Raw genomic sequence first — 26,036 nt, forward strand, 5'->3', positions numbered from 1 at the left:
GTTTTTTGTTTTGTTTTTTTTTTTAAGATAGAGGGAGCAAACAACGTCTGTGTGCATATTTTAGTTGATCCGGAGTAATTAGTTAATTATTTAGAGCCACAAAAGTCAATTAAACATCAAAATAGCCGCACACGTCGAAACTGTGTAAAATTTGTCAAAACTGTGTAAAAGGTGGCAATTAACGAATTGTCTGGGATCGTCATTGCGTTTCATCTAAAACAGTCAGTCAAGAGTAAAATAGAGAACAAGTGAGAAAAGAGAGGAGAGTAAAAACAGCAAAAGAAACTGAAAAAGCAACCGAAAGAGAAAAAAGTAGAAATAGTAAAAAGAAACTCTAAAGAAGAGAAAGAGGAGAGAAAAAAAACAAAAAAGAGAGAAGTAAAGAAGAAAATAAGTGAAAAAGCGCCAGATTAGTGGAAAGAGCCGCAGGAAAGGCTTCCGCCTTGATCTAAGTGCCTCCAACAAATTTTTTAAGCTCAAAAAAATTCCCATCAGGCTGGTAACGAGCAAAGACGTGTACCAAGGGTATGGCGTCAAGATTCCCTTTAAATGCGCACTTTTAACGCCGACGTTAAAACTGCGCTTTCGGAGCAGCGCGTATACGGTTTCATGTGCTATGTGACACAAACGCCGTGAACAATTGCGTAGGATAGTTTCGTCTCCTTTGTAAAACTATCTACGGTTGGTTGTAACAAAAAGCTTCGTTTGGGCTGATTGGATCACATTTCTTAGAAACACAGCGCAGGTAAGGACAAAGGCAACAACACGACGAAACAGATGCTAGTGGCACAGGCGACTCATCATCTCGCCTGTTCGTTCCTATCCCGTCAAATGGTTTCGCGTCCTCTTATTTTTGCGCCATGTTTTCAAGAAACATTAGTGGTCGGATAGGCCCAAGCCAGGGGAAACAGCGTATGTCCCATCTAGTTTCGTGTCCCCCCGTTCTTTTTTTGCGCATTTTTTTTTAGGAAGTCCAGCTGCTTCTCAGTGAATGCACTAGAGTTGCGACGACATACCCTCCTTTTATTTTTCGGCATCTTATTGCGCATAAAACTAAAATAACGTCTGTAAAGTTATAGCGCGCTAAATTCTCGCCAGAAAGCTTAAGTTGGCCTCGAGTGTGCCTTTTACTAAGCCTAACCATACTAAACCATAATGATCGCTGTTGAAAGCCTGCCGAGCACCTCAATAGAGATCGTGCCTCGGCTTTCAAATAGCTTCTCTGAACTTTTTTTTATTTATTTCAGCTCGGTGGATTCAGAGTGGTACGTTTTGCTTACTAAATTCCAGGCTCTGTGACTAGAAGCAACGTGTAAGTTCTCAAAATTCTTCCGTCGATTGGAGCATATGGCAGCGGAAGCGGGCGTGCCCTTGTGTCCCACGTAGCACTTAGAATGCCAAAATGCTGCTGCCCAATGTAGCTTTTGAACTCATGGTCGGTCGTTTCCACATCGATAGACCTGTGGAATCTGTCGAGTCGTGACACGCTCGGAAGCGTTTTGCATGCGGAGTACCATCCACCCAAAACTTACGGTGAACCCCCGCTACATCGATTTCAAGCCGCCGTGGTCCCTTTTTGCGAGACGTTTTCTCGCAGTTATGTCACGTACGCCGAAAATGTCAAATCTTTCAATGGTTCGAAAAATACGAGACTCTGGCGATATGCGGTGTTGGAAAAGAAAACCATAAAAATGGTTTATTAGCGTTTTGCTGTTAGCATCCTTCAATTCATCGCAGTTTTCGTCACATTTAGCTTTCCATCCATTTTCTATTTGACAGCTGTTTTTCTTTTGGCATCTGACAACACTGTGACAGCCGTGCGCTTCTTTCTTGCTTTTTGTATTTTTTCTTTATGAACCGCACGCGCCCTTTGGAGCCCAAGGACGAACGCCATACTCTGCGCATCCTCTCTTCGCGGAAGTTGTATTCTCTGCAAGGCTGAAAGAATAACAAACAAGCTACCCGCGATGGTGGTGTTCTCTTCCGGGAAAAAGAAAAAAAAAAGAACTTGCTGCACCGCCTTCCCCACCCTCTTCTTCCTTTAGGCACGGCTATCCGCATGCATCGCGACAGCCGCAAGAAAAAGAGACAACAACAACAACAACAACAACAAAAAAGTATTATAGATGTTCGAAATGAGCGAGTATAGGTGGTATAGGTGTGTAGCTGTTATAGAGAGGGGGTCGTATGTACGTATATACACCTGTGCGGGGACGTTATTTGTCGTGAACAGGGAGAGAGAGAGAGAGCATGTGTATGAGAGAAGAAAGAGTGGCGTTGGATCCGCGATAGCAGACATTGTTTCACCGCAACACAGCGTACAAAGTCTCGGCCCGGTATCGCGTCTACCTCCCCTGCACCCCAATAGAGATTTACGATCTCCGAAGACATAGCGTGCCCGAAACAAAACGCGTATAAATTTGTTCGCGCCCGCTTGCGTACGGGTGAACAAAATAAAGAGGAAGGTGAAAGAGAGAGAAAGAAAGGAGCCATTTTGCACACGTCGGCCCACCAAGGCAACGCCTGCAAGAAGCAACCGAGCCAGGGCCCCCGGCCGGCTGGCCCGTTGAAAAATGGCCGCTCGCGCTTCGAGCGACATCTATGCGAGGAGAAAAGAATCGCGCCCGCAGGGCTTTGAGATAAGGCACCAGCGTTGCCAAGCTCGCGGTGGTTCTTCCCTGTCGTAGTCATCGTTGTCACCATCGCATAGTCGCTGCCAACGGTTATATATTTTATTCGTCTTCACTTTCGGTTTTACCTTCCTACTGTACTTTCCTGTTCTCTTCGTAGCTCCTGATATTTTTTGCTTGAGCACGGCAACATGTGGAAGCTGGCGCCAAGAATCCTCGTTCATGCATGCAAGTTACGGTTGAGCGCTTTTTCGGTATTGGTTGGTGCTAGCGCGGGTAGGCTGAAGGCAATACGTTTTTTTCGTGTGACTCGATCTTTCCCGTATTGTATAGTTTTTATGTTCTAGGTTGGTCGTTTGTTAAAGTTTCTCTGGTGGGAATGAATCGCCGTCTTCGTTTTTTTTTTTTTTTTACAAGCGCCAAATTTGTGTCGAATATGCCCACCTTTCTGGCTCTCGTGCTATCACATATCACCGATATCATCCAGCGAATGTTTGGCGGAAATTCTGTGTCCTAAACGCAGGGTATGTCCTCCCACCCCTGTATGTCTGCGGCAAAACAAATGTCACGACAAGGAATAATTCTGGAATGTTCACTGGGAGCTGACAAATCAAACTGTGTTCGGCTAGCTTCGTTTTTTTCTTTTTCATTGCCTCATTTCTTCTTTTTTGTTTAAACCTTCATTGAGCTGCACGGTTTGGTTACTCATCTGTTGAAAGTTGGCGATTTTAGCACTCTACTCTCTCATTGCATTGCCGCCCGCCGGGGTGGCGCAGGGGTTAGGACGTTCGACTATTGTGCCCATGGACGCGGGATCGAATCCCGGCCTCGGCGGCCGCTTTTCAATGGAGGCGAAAAGCTAGGCACCCGTGTGCTGTGCGATGTCAGTGCACGTTAAAGAACCCCAGGTGGTCGAAATATCTGGAGTCCTCCACTACGGCGTCTCTCATAGCCTGAGTCGCTTTGGGACGTTAAACCCAAAACCAAACCAAACCGATCATTTCATTACCGACTCCTAACCCTGGGTGAAAATAGTACTCATTGGGCAAATAGGAGGTGTACCTTCTTCCATCGATGCACTTGTAATCTTCAGACGCGGTAAACAGCTTGTGTAATAGCGTCAGGAAACGAACAACTGAAGCAGCGATTTAACACACCTCATGGGCTTACAAGAGGGAAGGAAGCTCCGTTTATACTCAGTACCGCACGAGGGTGGAACCACCTTCCCGTAGAACTTGTGAATACTGAGCCCCTTGGTCCTGGGGGCTAAAATACATGAAATGAAATTAGCATTCCAGCATGAGTCATATATGAGGTCAAATAAAAAAGGTGGATATATTAAAGTCTAGTCAAAATAAAGAAGTAACGGCCATGGAACAGATAATTGAAAATTGTATGATTGCTCTTAAGTCTGCTTAAGGGCAGAAATGGTGAAACTCACTTTACAGGACTGTTTTAATTAATTGCGGTGTCATTTTCACCACTACTATTATTACTATCACTAACTTAACGTCATCGTGGCTATCGCCATCACGCTAGAAAAGGAGGATTGCGATCTCGGCGTGGCCTTTTCTGTACATAACCGCATGTAATAAATACCATGTCTTAAAAAAAAGCTTGGCATGGAGTAGTGGTTTACACGCTCGGCTGGGGATTGAAGGGACAGTGGTTCAATTCCCAGTGGAGACAACATATTTCTTTTTTAATGGCAGTGCGGTGAACGTTTTCTGGCCACACTTCCTGTACACGGCGACGTGAGCCAAGAAAGGTTTTCGCCTTAATAATGGGAAGGCAGGATAACCGATGGTTGCTAAGGGTGGCTGACTAGGTTCTAAGAGAACTTACGGATGCGTTGCAGGCCCAGCAAGATACCAGGGGGAGCGGATGAGATTAGAACGTTTGCGACAGTGAGGCGGCTGTAGCTGGCACAGAATATAGTAAATCAGAGGGCTATGGCAGAAGCATTCATCCTCCAGTGATGATGGCGCTGATGATGGCGTGACCCGCTACGCGTTGTTTTGGGAAGAATATCGCTTTTAGGCTTTATTCGAATGTCCTGAAAGAAGGTGATGCGCGGAGTATGATCGCTTAAAAGACCCTGCAAGCTGATTGAACACCCAACCATATATATGCGAGCTATCTCGTCACCATTTAGCACGACGCCTCGTAGACGCAGTCTGTTTCTTCCTTACAGAGAGCATGTACTCTGTAGTTGTTACCTTCCGGGAATCTTTTAGAAGTAGTAGTCGAGATTTCGAAACATCAGTTAAAGCCGACATATACCGGAAGTTCAATTCTCTTTCCTGCTTGGTTAAAGATTGGATAGAGTATAAGGCACTTGTCATGCTTGCCTGAATTTTTTTTAGCGCGTTAGCTCTGCTCCTCCCATGCACAAACCTCAAGGTCAATAGATGGTGTCATGGTGACCTTGAACTCTCGCGCTGTGCAGCAAACATGGTCGCATTCATCGGCTTGCCCGGGCACGAGAGCACTATGCTATCACCGCAGCCGATCACGTCTCGTGTAAAACTGCAACACACCCTTGCGCTCTGCTTTGAACATCGTCGCCTTCACGAGGTTCCATTTGCGCCGATCCTTCATTTAGCCTAGGTAAATACGCCATATACGTATGCCATCTCGCCAAAAAAGAGACCGCTACCGTGCCAGACAGGCTGCCAAAACCATCGAAGAACGAGAATCCAAACTAGCCCGTTGCCGAGATTACCAAGAGCGGAACCAAGCAAAGGTAGAAGCGGCAGCAGCAACTGCGGCTGTGGCCGACGGCTAACGTTTGTGAAACTTGGTTAAAGGATATCTAAACTGCTACAATTTTTGCCTGTTTCAGCGCCTCTTCTAAAGCACTTGGTCTGTCTTTCTCTGTATCTGTCCTCGTCCCTGTTGTGCCACAACAAGATGAGCACTAAGTTCACCTAGACAACAATAAAATCCAGCCTATTCATTCACGGCAGCGCACTTTATCCATGACCGCGTAGACGGGAGATCGATAATCCATCTTAACTATCTAAGCTTGCAAAGAGAGGTCAGAGTAGCACGCAAGGAACATCAGCAAGAAAATATCCCAGCTAGAATAGAGGAGATACTGAGTACAATGGCTGTGCGAATGCAGTTATAGTGCTATTGGGCCCAGCGTTGAGAGTATGCAATAATGATTTTCTTTTTGCGGCAGGCCGCTGTACTGTTCCTTCGAATGATTGCTTACCATCGCTTACTTATCGCCTGAGCCTGGCAGTCTCTATTACCTTTCAGAACAACAGCGCCCCCGTTTCCAGCCTAGTTACGCTTCTTTTGCATCGGCCGCTCTGTCGTAGCGGCAGAGGAGGCGGGTGGCTTAAGTTGTCTTTTGCCACTCCGCCACCCGCTAACGACCCTCCTTCCTCCTCAGCTCTCTCCTCTCCCACACTCCATCCTGCGCTCTCAACCCTCTCTCAGAAGCCCCGAGTGCTGGGATTCGTCAAGTGGAGGCCATTAGGCCACCGGGAGTGCCTCCTCTTCTGCTATTTACGTGCAGTGCAAGGAGAACACGAGGATACTCCCTCGTAACGCGTTTTAGACAGCGTTGCTTAATTTCCGTGGAGTTTTTTCCAGATTTCGTGATGTACCCGAAAAGGCTAAAAAAAAAGCGCTCAGTATCGATGTGTTAGCATTATAACACTTACGCTAAAGAAACTTTGGAGGTGACCATCTGCGGTAACTCTTCTGAGAAACCAGAAAAAAAAACTTGCCATATTCTAAAGGTTTTGAGTACGAGCCGGACCCACGGTGGGACGTTATTTAGCGCAAAAAGACTAGTTTCGCTTGCCGCTGTTTTAGACCGCCGCAGCCTATCTTCTCGCGCCTTAAACTGCCAGTTAATGCAGCTGTGTAAAGAGGGTTACGAATCCCAACCGCTTTTCGATGGAGGCGAAAAGCAAGTCGCCCGTGTGCTGCGCGATGTCAGTGCATGTTAAAGAACCCCAGGTGGTCGAAATTTCCGGAGTCCTCTACTACGGCGTCTCTCATAGCCTGAGTCGCTTTGGGACGTTAAACCCCCACAAACCAAACCAACCGCACAATGTAGTCTGCGTGACTGTACAAAGAGGGCACGACAAGTCAACACGCCTATACGAAGTTGGAGCCCACCCCGCCGTACCAATCGCACAGATTGCCGGACAAGCTTTTGTCTAGCTTCACTTACCTACCTTCCGCGCGTAAACCTGCCTGTCTAACTGACCAGCGAGTTCTTGTACACATCTGCCTTCGTTGGGTCAGGAAAATAGTCTCGACGCCATTATCTGCGCTGACGGTAACACATTATAACACAGCGCCATATTATTATAGAGCTCAAGTTCGTGCCTTCGCGACGCGCTGCACAGGTCACAAGGCCCCATGCGCCATGCAGCGCGCGTGCGGCACCAAAAGTGCAAGCACCCAAAGCGATCGAAACCGCGCTCTCGAGACATCCAGGTGCGGAAACCGCGCGCTGTAGGCCAGGCACAGGCTTAGGGATCAACGTGGAGGATGCACGCGAGCGCGCGCGCCATTACACCGCTCGCCCCTTATCCCTCCCCCATGAAACATCACCCTTCACTGCGAAACTGTTGCTCTTCTCCTTCTCTTTCTCCGCTTCCTACGGGTGGAAACGATGCAGGACGAAGCGCGCTAGAAGCACGGACAAATTGGCCCGGTAGTTCTCCGCACCGCTCTAAATTGATTAGATGGCGCTGCTGCTATCCCCGCCGCGCGTTCTTAGAAAGAGCGGTGGCGTTCGCTGATGAGGCACGCGCTGTGCCGACTGCGTGGTTCGACACGACCGTTCGTTCCCTCCTGCTTGTATCGGCGACGATCGCCGTTAACGACGTGTCGCGAGGATGACTGAGAGAGAGTGGGAATGGTATACTTGTTGGCGAGGGTCGTGACAGTGCGCAGTTTGTCTAACGCGGCATATTCAAAGTACGCCGCGATGGAGGAGAGACGGCCGATAATGCCGAGTGCAGGCTCGCCCCTGCCGGAGGGGTCTCTGTATTGGGCATTTGAAAGTTCAGTTCGTCTCTTCTGGCAGAACCATTTTCAGTGTCGCGATTTGAATTAGGATTTATTTAGCTTACTACTGACTCACCTTCAAGGTACAAAAACACGGCTTTTCTCTCTTTCTTTTTTTTTTTTTTTTTTTTTTGCCTCAACATAATTCACCTCTCATGATTAGTCTGTGGCTGAGTGATCCTGATGCACAGCGCGCGACATCTAGGATTTAATCCCACGCCTTGGCAGCAGCGGGCGAAGATCAAAGAAGCATAAATATTATTTAACATTGTAGCGCATGGTAAACAGTTATAATTTGATTAAACAGACTCCGCGCACTTTTACTCTCCATCGGTACTGGCGCGATAAAATCTACCATTACTACTGGGATGTGCGTTAGCGGAGAAGGGTGGTTCAGAAAATGGACGTGAGTTAATAACATCTGATCTGAGATTAGGAAAGAGAAATGGAAAATGAGAGGGCCACGTAACGTGGAGACCAGATAATCGACGGTCGCTTAGGGTAATTCAGTAGATTCTAAGGGTAGTAGCAGGGTTTGACTGAGATAGTCAGGTGAACATATGTGGCGAGGAAGATTGCTGGGATACGGTGGTCGCAGCCGGCATAAAATAGGGTTAACTGGAAGGATATGAGAGCGGTCTTTCTCTTGCAGTGGACATAGCTAGATTGATATTGATGATTGCTATTATGACACTGTATCGGTGTCAACGCTGACGTCGTTCACCTTGAAGAACGCTATCCGCATTTGTGCCCTGAGCGCAAATGTAAAAGGAGTTCGTAGAAAATAACTTTAGCTTCCCGTCGTTCCCCTTTCCTCTCTCCGTCCGAGCGGCTGCCTTCCCTCTCTTCGCGTCCACCGAGGCAAGCGAGTTGCAGGTCTCAACCGCTTCCTTTTTCAATCGTGCTGACGATGCATAGCGGCCTTGTGCCGGAGACCACTTTCTGATCACGCCATATCCGCCCACCCGGACACGGAATGCCTGCAGGCAACGGCCAGGACGACGGGGTAAAGAGTTTGCGGCGGAAAAGGGAGAAGGGAGGAAGTCCAGGACAGAGCGCCCACCGAGGGCTCTTGCTGAACTGGAGAGTGAGGACTCGTAATAGCATCGGCGAACAACAAAGCCATTCGGGAAACGCCGGTCGATTTGCTTTTGGGGGCGGGAAACAGAAAGGGCATAAAAAAGCAGACCTGCGGTGGACCGCCGGACTTCCGACATTTGCGCTTCCCGCGGGATTCAGAAACTCTCTCCCACAGCCAACCACAACCTCCATTCCCTGTTTCCTCACGGAATATGCGACACGTGTCGCCTGCAGCTAGCTGCAGATCGTCGACTGCACGCTCACGAGAGGCTTCAAATGCGAGCATGGATGTGCTTGTGCAGCTCTGTGCGTGTTGTTCGACATGTTGTTCGACAAACGCTATAGACTAGCTTTCGTACAGGGAACGTCCAATCAATATCGCCGAATACGCCGTCCATCGAACTGCGGCCCGTGGAGGAATCCACGAGCTTTATGCTCCACTTGTAAAATCTGGCACGGAATTAATCAAGAGAACTCAATACCGATCAAGACCTTAGACACATTTCTTCCAAGTATGTGTAAAATAATGTACCGGTTTGCTCGCAGATCCCTTGGATTCTGGGAAACAAATATGTCACATTTTTTTTTTTACTTGATGCGCCGGCCTACTTGTCCGTTAGGCATCCCACACCTGCCATGGAGACACGTTTAAGACAATGTTTTCACGTGTCTACCAGCTTATGTGGCCGTATCTGGGCGCGTTCGTTGTCTTTTAGCCACACGTCCTTAGCACTTAACAAAGTCAATAATAATTTTTGTTGCAGTGGGTTCACTGTGCGTTGTCTTTGACACCAGCTTTAACTCACTGTTTTACGACATCACTCTGTCCATATTTTTCTTCTCTCCTCTTCTTTTCACCGGCGTGGAGTAGCATGACAGAGATACGCGCCTGCGACCGACCTCTCCGCCCTTCCTAGCGTTTATAGACGGTTGCGGATCAAACACCATTTCTTTCCATCCACGTTCGGACAGATCATCCAGCAAATAAACGCAGCCTGTAGAAATTTCGAGTACTTCCTTGTCATGCTGTGGGAGAAGGCGAATGGCATGAGAAAAAAATAATAAAAAGCAATCGGCATGCTTCTGCGGGAACCTTGAAAAGTCTCCCCCGCTTAGAGTGCGTCCTCCGTTCAGTTCACAGGGCGTCCTTCTGCTAATGCCGGAAGCGCCCGTGGCCTGGTAGTGGTCGCCAAAGAAAACAAGGTCTCTCTCAGCTCGCGTGAAAGTGGTGCTAACAGGATGATGGGGTGAGAGAGAGAGGGGGGGGGAGAAGAGCGATGGGAAAGGGGGCGGGCGTCAGAGCTGCGGCGAGCTCGGCACAGCGACACCGTGTCAAAGCATGCCACTCTCTTTGCCGCGTGCCCATTATCGGCCGGCCGGATTAAACGCTAATCCCTCGGAGACCCGCTCTCTAATCCCCAGGAATTCTGTTGCCAATCTGCCCGCGTCTTTCATAGATCCCTGTCACCGAAAGTAGAGGGCGATTGAAAGCAGAAAAGAAAACGTGCGAGGGAGGCGGTGGCGCAAAAACAGGTCTTCGTCGGATTTCGTTTTCTTTTTTTTTTTTTTTTTTTTTTTTACAAGCTCTTCTTTGCAACGCTTCAGTAAGGTTTTTCGTTGCAGTGTTTACGATTGCCGGCGGTGTTTACCGCGCTCTCATGCGAGCTGAGCCGGCGTATTTTTTCCTCTTTCTTTTTGTCCCTTTCTCAATTTTTTTTTATTCTCTGCTGGTTTAGCTGTCTCTGCATCGTCGCTAGCAGCAAACAAACAAAGAAGAGGGCAATACCGCGATGGCGGCTTATAGTCTTACGTGACTACAGCTTTCCTGTGTTATAAATATAGACAACACTCCCATCACGTAATGCGGGTGGTTCTATGTTTTAAAATTGATTTCATCCCTATTATAATGAAGGGAAAACAGTCTATGTATGTATGTATGTGTCTGTGGGGGGGGGGGGGGGAGGGGTGCTGCTCTTCTTTTGTAACTGTGGTAGTCAAATATTTGCTCAGAAGAAGCTGAGTATACCTATCGCAACTGTGTTAGTAGCAGTCAGCAAAACTATGGGGACATGTTGCCAAATCAGATTAGGGTGGGCCAAATGAACCAAGCCAGATTCGACTGTTCACTCTGCCTGCCTATTCCGAAAATATTTGAGCAGCAAAGCCAGCGTAGAGTTATCAGGAGCCAAATTCATCATCTAATTTGGCTTCAGGAGCACTTCGGTAGCGGGGAGTCGACATGAGAGACGTTCCAAAAATAAGCTAATATATTTTCAATTTATACTACCTTTCGGGTCGCCTATTACATCATCTATTATCCCTTCCTTACACAGTATTAATCTGTTGGTAATGGGAACGTCTTCTACTTGGGCTGCAGGCATGATGTCATGGCTTGGAAAAACGACCTTTCCTTAGCTGCAGAGAAATCTACTACAGTCCCGTGATCACGTAGAACAAAGATTAACTGGCTACATAGAAATGCAGTGCCGTTGATCAGTAGCGTTATGAGCAATGCCGATTTACTGAAGAGAAACTTTTTTTAATTGTTAGTTCAGAAATTGCATGCGCTAAAGCAAAAGTATGCGGTCTCAATCGAAGTGTTTATTGGTTTCGCAGTCCTGTAATCATTGGTTAAACAGTCGTCCCATCACGTTGTAACGTACTGCAAGGCTAGGAAAACAGCCATTTTTTTTTTCTCTTTAAATTCAGTCCCATATGCATTTAAAAATATGCTAAGCAGATTTGGAATACAAAAGAAGTATTGCTGCATGATGCCGACACAAAAGATGCCTGTAAGGGCACTGTAAAGGTATGGTCATTTTGGGGATGAAATAAGGCGACAGATTGAGCCACTAGTCCTCTTTGCACGGAAAACAAGCACATGAAACTTCACAGCTAATCCGGTTTATATCCGAGGCTGTCTTTGCACTGACACAGATCAGGCTCGTCTGGTGTTATTCCAAGTCGAAGAAAAAGAAAAGGAAATTCGGAACTAGCATTACATGACATTAACCTGGTTATTACTTGCACTTTCGGAAGCACTCCCTAGTCACAATAATTTTAGTTTAGGCGGAAGGCGCACCGTGCGCATAACATCTTTCAGATATTATGGTAGGCTTATACGGTCGCCTTGTTGCGTAAGGGGGAAAAACAAAGTTTTATCCGACATATTTCTCACAAGACAACAATTGTTGTTCTTCGGCTTTCCTTTGAACGTCTTTTTTTGTCGACGAGACAAACGACTCGCTGTTACGAAACTACATTGGACGTGCGATATTCGAGTTAACAAATCATGTTTCTTTGAAGGTGTTGAAGTGTTACAAAACGCATTCCGAGCCGGAAATCTAGTCTTCCAGGCTTCCTCCAATTGCTGTTTCGACTCGGGCATTTACTGAGGGAAAAAAGTGAGTATAAATCGTTTTTCTGTTGTCATCTCGGATTTCTTAAAACTGTCGTCCTGCTTCAAGCAAATAAACGTCCCTCACGAGTGGGGATTATCTCGTTTGCTTCTGTTTCGTGGATTTTATAGTAGCGCATTATTAATCTCCCATCTATCCAACTGGAAATTTAACTACAACAAAAATGCACAAACACTTTTGGTTAGCGTCCAGTGCAGCTTCGTATCAATAATTAGGCCGGGAGTCTTTAATATTCGGCACCACTGATTTTCTGCACCTATCAAAACTCGTCACAGTTAGCGCGGGAAACCAATTTATGGCAGATTTAGAGGCGACTATCTCGCGGCCCCATGTAGTCTTCTCATAATAAGACGCAAGAAAATAGCCTTTGGTTTGGTTTGATTTGGTTTTAGTGTTTAAAGTCCCAAAGTTACTCAGGTTTTGAGAGACGACGTAGTCGAGGGCTCCGGAAAGTTCGACTATTTGGGCTGATTTAACGTGCACTGACATCGCACACCCCACGGCCGCCTTGCTATTCGCCTCCACAAAAAGCAGCCGCCGCAGCCGGCATTCGATCCCGCATCCTTGGACACTGCATTCGAGCGCCATAACCACTGCACCTTTGCAGCGGGGCACGTAGACTTTGAATCACGGAGCGTTCGCTACGGCACGGTGACGCCATTATCATCATCAAAACAGCTAGGCTTATATCCTTGAAAACCAACTCGACTGTTCTTCGGGGTAAATGCTTTCCTCCCTTACTCCTTACCAGCCGCCCCGGGCCTGTCCTGATTAAGCTATTCCAGCAGGTCTCTTTCTCCATCCCCACCTTAATCTTTCACCCTATTCATAGTGTTACTTTAACACACCGTTAGTTCTTCGTACCTGCATCTTAAGCCGGCCTCTGTATATCGTCCGCTCGCTTCAACCTAAGTGTCATTAGAACGGGCTCTGGCTCTGATGTCCATTAGCCTCGTTTCTTGTGTGTCAACGTAGGTTGCTCCGATGTCGTTTAGGTCGAAAACTTTAAGTCAACTTCACACGTCACTTTTTATTCAAACTGTGCAATGCGGTGTTCTTTCTTTGGTGAACTCCTGCCTCTGTTATGAGAAATAATCAGAACCACAACGACATTCCCAGTTTCGTAACCTTTCAACCACATTGCCAAGCATAATCGTTTTCCGCATCTGATAATTAGCACCGTCTGAAGCCTTTTGAAAAGGGCAGCTTTTCTTCGACCATGCACAAATGCATGTGCCAATAGTTAAAGCTCTTACCATTATTAAAATTAAGTTTTCTGCAACCGATGTAAGGTATTCGTATCTGCATTCGTGTACGTGATGTGATTTCGGAGCACAGTTCTTTAGTAGTATCAGCTGCGAAACTCCGCTTAGAGACCTGCTATATTCGCGAAGGCTAAAAAAGTGTGTCACCGCCTATAAGCGGCGCACATAGCGTTTAAGTGTTCGTCTTAAAGCCTGAAGAGGCGCGACAGTCTGCTCAGTTCTGAATACCGGCCCTAGTAGCCCTCTGGATGTTGATGGACTTCATGGGCAATTTTTCCGTGTTCTGTATTGCCGAACAGCTCTGGGACGGCCCACGAGACTTACTTATGTTTTAGAGCTGTAGATTTAGGGCTTCTCCTTCGCCGGAAAGATGTCTGTGACAATGTATGTTCCTTTGTGTTTGAATAAAGAAAACCTTTGTGAAAACTGCAGATATCTACACTGCAGAAATGCGAAAGCATGTGCAATGGCTGCTCTTTTTAGTTGCTCCTAGTCGTAATTGGTGCCTCTGGTAGGACGTGCAAGTGGGTTATGCATAGAACGCATGGTGAACTTTGGTGCGTTCAAGGGAACACTTGTTGTGTTCGTTGCAAAGCTCGGTCGCCCACGACTCAGCACTGTTGAGTCTCATGTATCAGCACTTTTGAGTGTCGTGACTCAGAACTTTTAAAATTCATGACTTGACACTAGTCACAGCAATGACTGAATGACCTGCACGAGTCATTGTCTCCATATTCATGCAAATTGTATTTCCGATCTAAGGACTCATGACAAGGAGCTATAATTCACAACTACTCTCTCATGCGATCACTACTCTCATGACCTGACTTTCATGACACGACGTTTGAATACCAGTCATCGTATACACATTCGTGACCAACAGTCTCGTCTTAACGGGACGTCATATCACACTTCACATTTTGCTTCCACGTTTTCGCAAACATAGCCAAGTAAGGCCTTCGTCTCAATATAATGCGGCCGCGGCTGGGTTTGGGCGCTGCGCAAACAGATCAGCTTCGCAAGCCACTGCACGGGAGCACTGAGCTGTCGCCGCAACTGATCCACTCCTTGTGCTTAAATGACACTCTCTCACGCCGTGCATTGCATGTCTTCATCAACTTCCATCCGTTCGCAGTGGATCCAGAACACATATCTACTTCCTTGCCATCTTAATGTCCTTTAAGTGGTTCCAAAATTATAGCGGGCTATGTTACTAAGATCCCCCACTCAGCGATTTTGCCGATCTTTGCCTGAAGCCTGACCTTTAAATCCGAGCCTCGAACTGAAAGCGAAGTGAAACGTGACATGGTGCCACTAATACTCCGCAACTCAGCTCAACCAGCTTTAATAATATGTCCAGGAGGTAGTCGTTTATTAAGCAGGACTTGCCTTGTCTCGTGAAACCGCCGAAAGAATAATAATTTATTTGTATATGCACGATGTGAACTTCCGCACAGCTTCATAACGCGTTCAGATGTGCTTGTCTCCGTGTTGCAGTGCATGCTTCCAAAAAAGTTATTTGCCTCAACTCGCCTCAATTTCCATTTTTACGTCGCTAAACTGCCGTTCGGCAAAAAGCAGCGCATATACTTGTGAAAACAAAAACAAATGCCTATGTGTGGCTGAATTTTTAAAAAACCTCCAACATCTCTGAATTAGTCCAGGCGACTCTTCAAAAAGACTGGGACTCCTTATTTGTCAAGCATTTCAAGCCTATACATTTTTGCCTAATTTCGAAGAGTATCGCTGCTCCAGTAGCAAGTGAAGGATATTCTACAATATTTCAGGAAAGCAAAATAAGCCGACGACAAAAAAAAAGAAAGCATGCCCAGAGTGGCCACACTGCCATATCTGGTTACGTAACGATGATTACCTTAGATCGAAGAAAGCAGCGCCGTATGGGGCGTGAAAGAGGGCGGCTAAGACGTACAGCATAAGTTGCGTTACTCAACTCCTTTTCAAGACATTTATTTTAGACAAGAAGAAAGTTCACTTCGAATAAACCGGGTGTTCGAAACAAGCGAGTTCAAAGAAACGACAGTTGATTGTAATCCTTCACGCAATTTGCTCCGCGCTTAGAGATAGGCGAGGCAAAAGCGTTTCCAAGCGGTAGCAAGCGCGTAATGCCAAATCCCTGACGTACTCCGCCTTCCTCTGCCTGCGCTGACCTCGAATAAACAGCACAGGTGAGAAAGGAGACGGGGGGAGAAAAAAGAGAAAAGCCCTGGCAGCGAATCGAACGAGCGACCCGCGGTGTCGAGATATATAACGAAGGGGAAAATGGATCCGTACTGAATTTTTTACCGCGGCGAGCGGGCAGCATGCAGCGGAGGGAATTATTGATGGCCTCTCACTCCTACCGAAACCTGGTCACCGCGAGAGCAGCCGCTTGTGTTCGTACATACACAAAAAAGCGCGTTGCGCGCGGCCATGCTATCTAGGTCACCTCGCTGAAAGCTGGCGGCGCTTGTGAAGTTACGTGGATTAGAGTCGAGCAATCACAAGAGGTTCACAAGCCAATACTGGGAAGCAGAGGATTATTTCTCTTCGCAACTCATGACTGCCGGCATACTAATGGAAGCACACGTGGTATGCTGCTCTTGGCATCACGTGAAATATAATAGATAACAGACGCGTTAAAACCTATAAAAGTTGGGAGGACTTTGTCAATGTTCAGCGCTACATTGAGTATATTCGCTGAAGAGAAATAGAAAGAGAGGGGGGCGGATCTGATGAGGACACATTAAGCATCTAGAGCCTACTGTTATAGCCACCAACGTCAAAAAATTGCTAAGCTGGTGTGTGCTTTTCCAGGCAAGCAACATTGGGGAACAGAGGGACGAGTATTGAGGGAAATGAGGGCGATTGGGCAGGAAAACAGGGAAGGTTCAACATTGGGACAGGGCTTGAAGAGATGAGTTTAAAATTGCAGAGAAGAAAGCGAAGAATGGTGAGGGGAGCGAATTTAGATGGGCGCACCGGAGAATTCCATCACTTCTCATTCTTCTCATGGAGGTGCTCACTATTTCCTATAGGCATTTGCATCGGGAGAGGGGGATGTCAAAACGGCTCCTTTCTGGGCTGTTCCAAACCGGTTCGGCTCTCGCTTCCATCGTACTAACGTCAGGCGCACGCAACAGCCCAGCGAGCAATATAGTGGCACCCAAGGGGCCCTCGTTGCAAAGGTCTATATAGAGAAACTTTATGTCCACTACATGTTCACCGCGTGCAGTTATACCTTGGATTTTTTTTAGTCACGTCTGATTGCCTTTTAACTTCAAGTGTCCACTTGTGCTCGCCCATAAGTCCAGCCAGAATCACGGGAGCGCAGTTCTCCAAATGCCACTCTGGCCTGCACCGAATGTCATCGCGTACACAGGTTCACCTGTAAACTTGTGTACAGGCCCAACGTCGTGAAACGGGCCAGCATCTTTTACACAGCTATTTTTGATTGATTGAAAACTTTATTTTCCGCCAAAAGAAGCCGATCACCCCCGCCCCCGGCATGTAGCCCTGGGAGACGGAGGCCGCCGCGTTAAAGGCTGACTGGCAGGCCCTGGCCCATGACAGCCTTCTCTGCCAGGTGGACGATGTTCCGCTAGACCTCAGGGTCCAAGCTTTGCAGCAGGGTCTCGCAGTTCTCTCTACTAACTATTGACTCCAGTGCATAAGTTTTAATAGAAGTTCACGTCAAAAATACAGCTCCAGGCTTAACCGGGTAACATATAAGGGCCCATCTTCCTAAATTAGGCGCATGCGCGGAGCTGGAGGAATATATTTGAAGAAGCTTTACTTGACTTAATTTAAGCCAACACATAGATTTGATAACAACGTAGCAAACGATGCGTGATTGATTGGTCAAACTGTCCAGACTTCACCGTTTTCGTTTGGGCAGTACATGCGACATTTGAATTTTCGGCAAATCTATTTGCTGCAGTGGCGGTGAAGATGAGACTCTTCCCCCGCTCTGCAGGAATATCGAGCTTTGCGGGTGTCGGAAATGCCTGAATGCAAGACTAAAAATCACACCCTCTCACCTGGAAAAAATTTATACACCATCTTAATATTGCATAACCAAACAACCTGAAATCATTATAATCTCACCTCTTAAGCGACACCTCAAAATGTGGTCTTTAATGTAATAAAAAAAAATGAGGTGGATGCCGCACGGACGCCTCTGAGGACCACACTCGTACGAGAATCACCTTCGACTCGCGCACGTCAGCATTTCCTCCCGCTCCGTCTCACGCTCGTACTACACCTGCAGCTTTCCCCTACCCGCCCGATATTGCAGCGGTCTGTCGATTTACGGCACCACCAGTGTCGCGGCGGTGTCTCAAAAATTGAAACATGACTCCGCCGAGATTGCCCGATGCTCCGCGAACCCCACGCCGTCACGAGCGATGGGGTGGTCTGAAAACACTGGTTGAGCATCCGTATAGCGTCAAAGGATCGTCGGCGTGGTCCCTCGCCGAAGCTATAAAATCTCCTATCAAGTCATTCACGTCGTGCGCTATATGGTTACGACCATGCACTCTTCCTTACGTGTCTCTCTTTTTCACTCTCTCTCTCTCTTTCTCTCTCTCTCTCTCTGTCTACACTGTTTATTTGCATCTTTCTCTGCGAGTCATCGGCCCTCCGTCGGAAGCTCGGAGAGCGAGCTATCGTAAACGACTGCCTTCTTCGGTGAGCCCGTCTTGCCGTTAGGCAACTACCTCTCCCCTTACTTTCTTTACCGAGGTTCATTGTTTACAAGACACTCACTTTACTTTCAGAGGACTTCCTTTCTTTCTATGTACGGGTTGCGAAAGAACTTGATTTTTACGCGCGGCTTTTACTGTGCATTTTGTTACTTTACTGCATTTCTTTTTATTGCTGCTCGGTGTCCGTGTCTCTTGCGGTCTTAACTCGAACAAAAAACGAATGCAACAAGTAACGCTGAACCAGAAATTGCCGCCAACATAACGTAAGCTGCCAGAGCAAGTATGCGATGGAACGCTGCCTTCTATTTTTCCTCTTCTTTTCCATTGAAAAGGCCATTTGGGATGCCCCATGTAAGTGTGTGCCACCTATCGGCCCTAAAGAGCAACAGACAAGCCAACAAACAAGCAAGCGAGTCAGCAGCCCTTGAAGTAAGAAGCTGGTCGCCGCGCAAAGGGCCCGAGCATGCACGGGTCAGAGTAAACGTCCGAGCGTAATAAAAGGCGGCTGTCACCGCCGTCTTCCTCGCATTGCTGCGTCAGTATCTATGTACTGGAGCGCGAGCGATAGCAACGTCAGTGCAGCTCTGCTTCTCACGCAGGAAAACAAAACACAGTAAACAACGCACGCTGTCTCCTGTCCTTTCTTCTCTGGCGCTGTAAATACTGTGTCCAGTGAAAAAAGAATGAATTAGAGAAGATTCAGCCGTGGTTGTTGCTGTGGTGAACAGTTCGTTGCAGCTTGTCGCCGCTAGATGGCGCCACGGTTGCAACTTCCGCCACACGCGCCCCTGCCGGAGAGGATTGACAACTAGACTCGCTCTCCGCCTCCCACAAAGCATCTTCCGCGTCGTACTTCCTTCTTGCTTCTGCATCTCGTCTGCCCGCTGCCTGTCGTCTGCTGCCAACTTCGCGGACGTTTTGGCTTATCGCAGACACTATTATGCAATCCCTTCTTGTATATCTTTTCTTTGTCTTTTCATGCATCGTCACTTCGTCTGCGTGTTTGCCCTGTCCCTCTTCACTACCAGTTGTTCCATTAAGGTGTGCATGGGCGGCACTCTTTTCAGCAGTGACACTCGCAGATAGATTCTTTCTCATCTTTCCTTCCACTGTCTTGCACTGTCCCGGGTCCTTCTTCCGTGTCCTCCTCCGCTACTATTTCTTTATTACTTTTCTTTCCTCCCATCCTTCCTCTTTTCTTCCTTCTCGGTGCAGAAAAAAGTCGGCATGCGAGGTTATTCGTCGCCACGTTTGTCTTTATTTCTGGCCCCTTTCGCCTCGTCGTCGTCGTCGTCTGCTCGATGTAAATGGAGGGGTTGCGGTCAGAGTCGCAGAGTTGATAGGACGGGTAACCACCGCTGCCGTCGGCGCAAAGTAGAACTACCCCGAACCGTCTCGTACCACGCACGCACAGCCGCCAGCACTCTCTCTCTCCCTTCCTCTCAGCCGAAAGGCTTCGTTACCTCCGAACGCCGTGACGTTGTATATGGCAGCGGTTGGTTCCCATTTTATCTAAGCTATCTTTTTTTTCTTCTTCTTTTATCTGTGCGGGCTCGCGGTGGCTTTCCCTAATGGATTATTCCTGGACGACGAAGCCGCTGCTTTGCCGAGGTGCGCTGCTTTTTTGCAGACGAAGGAGCTGTGACGACACCGACGTGGGGTTGATTGCAACATCTCTCCAGCACTCCACTACAGCCCCCGCTTCACTAGCTTGCGGTCTGTTGTTCTTCCGTTTGTTGGGTCAGCATTCCCCCCTACGACGAGAGAAGGGCACACGGGTGAGATAAGGAAAGCGACGGGGAAGTGGTGCTTCACCGGGAAACCTCGACCTCGCCCAAATCTGTGTGCCCAGGACATCAGCATAAACCGCGTAGTTGGTCTGAGCATTTATCTCTCTCCCTCTCATCTCCCATTTTCTCTCTGTCTACTCTATCTCTCTCTCTCTCTCTCTCTCTCTCTCTGTGGTGGCTTTTCTTTTCTTTTGCGGCTAGGGAACTTTATTGTCTCAGTTGCTTCCATTTGTATTTTCCCCTTCCTTTATATTGGTTAAGTATTTCAGCGAGACCTCTTTCAGCATGCGATAAAGGACACGCACCGCCAAGTCTGTTTAATCAGGTAAACCAGGCAGTGTGAAACTAGCGTGACTGTCGAGGACTAACGAAAATCTGCGTTTTAAACTTAACTATTAACGTTTTTGCTGAGCACATTCATAGATTTACTTTGGCCGGTTACTAACGCTTCTGAGTTGAACTTGCTAATGCGAGAATGCATGGTTTTATGAAAGTGGACTGAGTTAATGACTTTTAAGGGAAACATCGTTTCCAATAAATGTCAAGTGGCAGGCTTGCTGAAATTAATTTTTTTATATGGGCGTCATCGGCAAAAAAAAAAAAAAATATGCGGTGCAATATTCTTTTCATTTGGACTTCCTTTAGCGCGTGCTTATTTACGTTTTATTTTCTTGACTTCTGTAAAAGAAGCAGCAGAAAATAGAAACCTCTTCTACACACTAGTATAATACGCCATTTTGTGCTAAAGCCAGCTTGTCTATTTGTCATCTGTGTATTGAAAGCTGAAGGAAATGTCAACTAAACAAATTAATTTTCATCGTTTCCTTGTTAATCGCCCGAAAAACGCAAAAAGTCACAGCAAAGAAATTAACATCAATTAATTTCCTCATGAATTGAAATGCGCAAATAAACAAGTCCTTTGACTTCTAACAACAGCGAAACAGTATGAACCAAGCAAGGCGTTTACCTCAAATATTCAGCAATGAAGACAAAAAAAGCCTGACACATCGACTTCCTATACCTTAGTAACCCTTCTTGAAATCATAGGTTTTGCCGTTACAGAAAGGCAGGAAATGGATTATTTTCCAAGAGACCCATGGCCAGTCTACAGCGGCCAGAATGTTTGCCTTGTTTTGATCTGTACATTAAGGAATCGCGTCCATAAAATACTTCTCGAAGCCCCCGCACACTTCAAAAAAAAAAAAAAAAAAAGCCGAACATTTGCAAATTTTTACAGCCCGTATCTAACTTGATACGACGGTTATACAAGATTAAGTACACACACGCAATTTCATCAAATTACACTGTTGGGACAGAGAGAGAGAGGCTACAGGACTCATTCCCACAAAAAACGGAGGAGAGGTACCCCTCTACTTTCATTCACCTTTCAAGGACATCTGCCAGCCAGCGCTTCAGCACATCTCGCACGAGGCGCAAATAATATGCACAACGCCCGGCTACATTCTTCCAAGACGCCGCCCTTTTTTCCGGGACGTCAACACGACGCAAGAAAATAAAAAAGAGTAAAGGGTTGAAAGAGCGCGTCGTCAAATTGCCGCCAGCGAAGAAAAGGTGCAGGAAGGGAGCTCATATTGTCTCGAAGCGGACGAGCTGCACTACCGCGTCGAGGGTTCTCTTACCTCTCAATCACCTCGGGAACAGCTCTTATACAGTACCGCCTGGCTCAAAACGACTAACGCGTTTTGCCAGTTGTGCCCTCTTTTGAGATGGGTCGTCCCAACGCCTCTTTTCTGCTTCGCCTTTTTTTTACACCTACTTGCCTCAAGTGTAATCTACGCAAAACGACACCGGGCGGACGCAGAAGGCGCAAGTAGGGGACGTTATAAAAAGAGCAGAATACGAAACAGTGGCGATCTGCGTGTTCGAGCTAAGCAGCACGCCTGGCTCGTTGGATTCTCGAGCACTGGCCTTTTTTTCGGCACTCGATATTTTATGCGCGCTAAAGAAGGCTGTTTTCACTCGCAGAAGTGTTAGTTCCTTCGCTTAAATCACTGGGCGTGCACCTTTCTTCACTACACGCACTCCTTCATGTTACTTATCTGTATCATTCGTGCTTTTTTTTCTTTTCCTCGTTATTTATGCATTCAGAAGGAGCGTTAAGCGACATTTTATACACCCATTGAAACAGATAATGGCTTTATCAGTCGATAAGTGGGTGGACAATTTGTCTTCTCTCTCTCTCTCTCTCTCTCTCTCTCTCTCTCTCTCTCTCTCTCTCTCTCTCTCTCGCTTTCTGCCTGCCGTACAGATTAAAAAAAAACAGATATCGAGCGAAGCTTTTAAATGAGCGCTTGCGAAGGAGGACGGTCGTTAATCTGCAATCTATTACGTATTGTCTGGCAGGAAATTGTTGCGCGCGGTAATAAAACTCGATCAGATGCAACATGCCGTTTCTCTCAAGCGAATTAGGCAACCTAATAACACTAGACCAGGCGCTGTGATCGACTCTAATTGATCCCTATGATTGCCTCCTTGGATAGTCAGAAACCGGGCATGAAAGTAGGACGTGTTTTGGAGATGACAAGAATGTAAAGTTGATATCCACTCCTGATCAAATCTCGACTAGCCTTATTAATGAGCTTTATTTTCCATATCGTCGAAGGTGTTGGAACCCGAAGCTCTCTTCAAAAACTACAGCTGAATGTTGAGAGTTTCAGTCGCGTCTTACGTCCATCGTTTTCTACAAGCACACCGCATCATTAAGCTAGTAACCAGCAGTAGCAGCGAAACTAAATCAATTGTAGGACAACAGTTAATACTAGGCTCAATTAGCCTCGATTTAATTCCGCCCCGCGAAAACTGCAGATGCCTTATCGCCGCAGACTTCCTGATTTCGCTCGCTGAAGTTCTGATGCTCCCTGCTTCGAGTTAACATACAATCCTCACATGCCGTATTCATGTCCGTTTCGTCGTCTTGATTTCAGTCGTAATTTTGTTAAATGTGTTTTTAAGGCGAAATCCTTTCTAGGCTCGTGGAAAATATTTCGCGCCTGCGAGATGCGTCCGCGAGATTCTGGGAAATATGCTCGCGAGATGCGTCAGCGAGATTTTGCGAGATTCAGCGAGATATGTCAACGAGACGTCGCAATAGATTCTGATGACGAAGCAAGAGAAAAGAAAGCAATGAAATTATAACGAGTACACAAACACGCAAGCTAGAGGAAAGACAGAAGAGAAGGAGAAGAAAAGACTCTCCCCATTAAGCACTTAAGCGAACCTAAGCGCAATGCTGCAATTTGGTTTTTCTACACCACTTCAACCAACGTAAAAGTACACCGCACTCCCCGCCCTCCAATCATCGCCTGGCTTTCGAGTTGTTTGGCTTCGCCTCACAACGATAGTGTCTGCGGAGGTGCACCCTTTACAGGCGTCAAACGTTGAACATTTGTGCAGATAAGATCATTTCCCTTCGTTTCCATGTACGTTCGCGTCTCAAACACAATGAAGCGCGCATTTTTGTTCCACATTCACAAAGAGAATCCTCTGCGTCACCTTTATTTTAAAAGGGTCATGTGCGGCGCTTTAGTTCAAATAATTTCAACGCGATAGAGTTCCAGGTTCTATTCTGTAAAAAGCCGTCGTTTGCGTTCGGAGCGAAAAATCACGAGCATGGGGTAATGCGCACATGACGTAACCGGCCAACGATTGGACGGCGGATTATATGACGTCACTGATCGTGTGACATGGCCCAGTTGGCGGAAGCTGCCGAGTAAGAGAGCTCCTCAGAGACGGGAATTGAACCCTGGACCTTTGCATCCCAAGTCAGATCCATTACCCATGGGCTACGCAGGCAGTTTCACGTGAATTGATTAAAACGTGGCTTCCACTGATGTTTGGGATATGTGGGGCGGACTTTCACTCATTACGGGCTTCTCCTCAATGGCAACTTTCCCTCAGTGCTTAAGTTAGCATACGACTGTATGCTAATTTGTGTATGTGCGAAATAATAAAAGCACCAAATAAGAGATGCCTAATTATTCGGATAACAAGGCGGATCTATGCGAAGAAATTCCCGCAAGGCAAGCTGGAGATGAGAGCCAGCAACACTGTCACGTTATACCTTTAAGGTTGTAGCCTAAGCATTCGCCGAAATGTTTGTGTCGGCAAATTATTGTCCTATTTTGTCAATTTTCGTTTTATTGCATTTTCTCTTGTGCCGCCTGCACATGAAGCTTTTGTAGAAAAAAATCAGCTTTTTTAGTGAAATCTGAGAATGATAACGATATATGCCATTGCACAAATGATTCCAATTTACGCTGCACTCATAAAACCCTGAATTAGAGGCCAATATTTATGAAAAAGTATTATCGCATCGCGCAGTTTCATCGTAACTTTGTCGTCAAAACAGAAGGGCTTGAACCGGAGGAACGAGCAACAGGTTTTCTGGTTTTCCTATTTAACCTATATAATCAATCGTACCCTCGTTACCTCAATCTTTAATGTTTTTTGCGCACAGAAAAACAGCCTCGCTGCGCTCGCATGGTCATCAGAACGTAAATTGTGACGCCAAATTGGGTTCCTATCGCGTAATTAAATTCCACGCGTGACCAGTTGCCTTCCGCGTTTCCTGGCCTCCTCCCGGGTTATTTGATCCGCCGCTTCGAAACCCTGCAGCCCCCGGCACGTTGCATAGGGAGGCGATTAACGGGCCTCCTCTGTACCAGCAGTTAAGAGCGCGAGCACATTCCTGGCCGTGCCCGGGGCGAACGCTCAGTGTCCGCTCATGCAACGTCCATTCGTCCCATCCAACCCATATATCCTCTGTATGCTATCCGAGGCTTCTTTCCGCTGTAAGTACAGACCGCTACCGCTAAAACTGCAAGTGAGAGGTGAAAAGCCTTTATAACCACAGACGAAAGCAAACAAAAGAACTACGATGCTTCCCTCTCCCACTCCAAACGTGCTATCTTCTCGCTACCCGTAGCCACTGCGTTTGCGGTCACGCTGGCTCGGCGTTGAAATCTGTTTGCGTGTGGACTACGCAGTAGCGAGCTGGCTAAGCGATGCGAGCGAGCCTATATAGCATCAGCGTCCGCAGTACTCAGCAGCGAAGAGAGGGAGAGAGAACGCGCGCTTATTCTTTTTCTGCTTTTTGTTCTGATTATTTTCCTTCCCCCAAAAGCGGAGCTGGATGGCTGGCCGGCAACGCGTGTTTCGTGCAGATAACGAAAGCATCACCGGCGCTCGTTGAAGCTAGCTCGCTCACGCCCAAAAAGCCTTCTTCAAACGGTCTGTGGTGGCGGCCGCGGCGGTAAGCAAGCGAGCGGTTTATTTCGGCGGGAATTCTGCGTTTTTTGTGTTAATTTGTTACTTGGTGCGATGCTCTGCGCATTTCGTTCACCCTGCCCCCTACCCTCCCGTTTCGCCCTTCTCCTCCTGAAAGAGTCCCTGCGTGCTAACTATCCATCACCGCGGGGTCTTCTAATCTATGCGGTGTGCTTCCTCTCCCGACACCCAACACCACGAGGGAAGGTTGTGGGAAAGGAAGAGTTTTTTTCTCCGGCTTTCCCAGCTCCAGTCGTGAGCAGTTCTGATGGCGTGCGGCAAAGGAGGTAGGCGCTTTGTCTTGGCGCAGAGCGTTAATGAGCAAGCCGTCACGAGTGCTTCTCTCTACAGCACTCCAATGCATGCAACAACAGTGCCGGCAGCGAAGACAGCGAAGAGGCCTTCCCTACGAGCAAAGTATGTGCGGTTGCGTTGAGAAACAGCTGGCTCAAGGGTAACGGTCATTTAAAGAATCCCTTTAACTGTCGACAGAAATGTTCCAGGGGGTGTTTATTGCATTCCAGAGGAAGACTTATTTTTCCTTCACCTAACTATCCGTCTAGCTGCGAGACGTGAAATTTAGCCTTTAGCACACACTCGCGTTCTTCATGAGCTGCTTTGTTTCAAAACGTATTTATTTTAATACGGTTTTCAGTCTATAGTCTGTAGGAGGATACGAGGAGCCCATACCAATATATTTCGCGGAGTGAGCGCTTGCCAAACAACGAATCTGTATAATGCAAAGTCATGTCCGACTGAAAGCAGGTGTGTATTGTCTAGTAATAATTGATTAACCGGAAATGAAAGGCGAAGTATCTGTCAC

General features: G+C 47.1%; 1 long non-coding RNA gene across 1 annotated transcript in view; it reads left to right on the forward strand.

Moving 5' to 3' along the window:
• Window positions 1–26,036, forward strand: part of LOC146189765 (uncharacterized) — a 253,022-nt gene that overhangs the window by 126,641 nt on the left and 100,345 nt on the right. The window lies entirely within an intron of this gene.

Source organism: Amblyomma maculatum, chromosome 5 (genome assembly GCF_055883805.1).
Source record: "Amblyomma maculatum isolate TAMU_Amacu chromosome 5, ASM5588380v1, whole genome shotgun sequence".
Lineage (NCBI taxonomy): Eukaryota > Metazoa > Arthropoda > Arachnida > Ixodida > Ixodidae > Amblyomma > Amblyomma maculatum.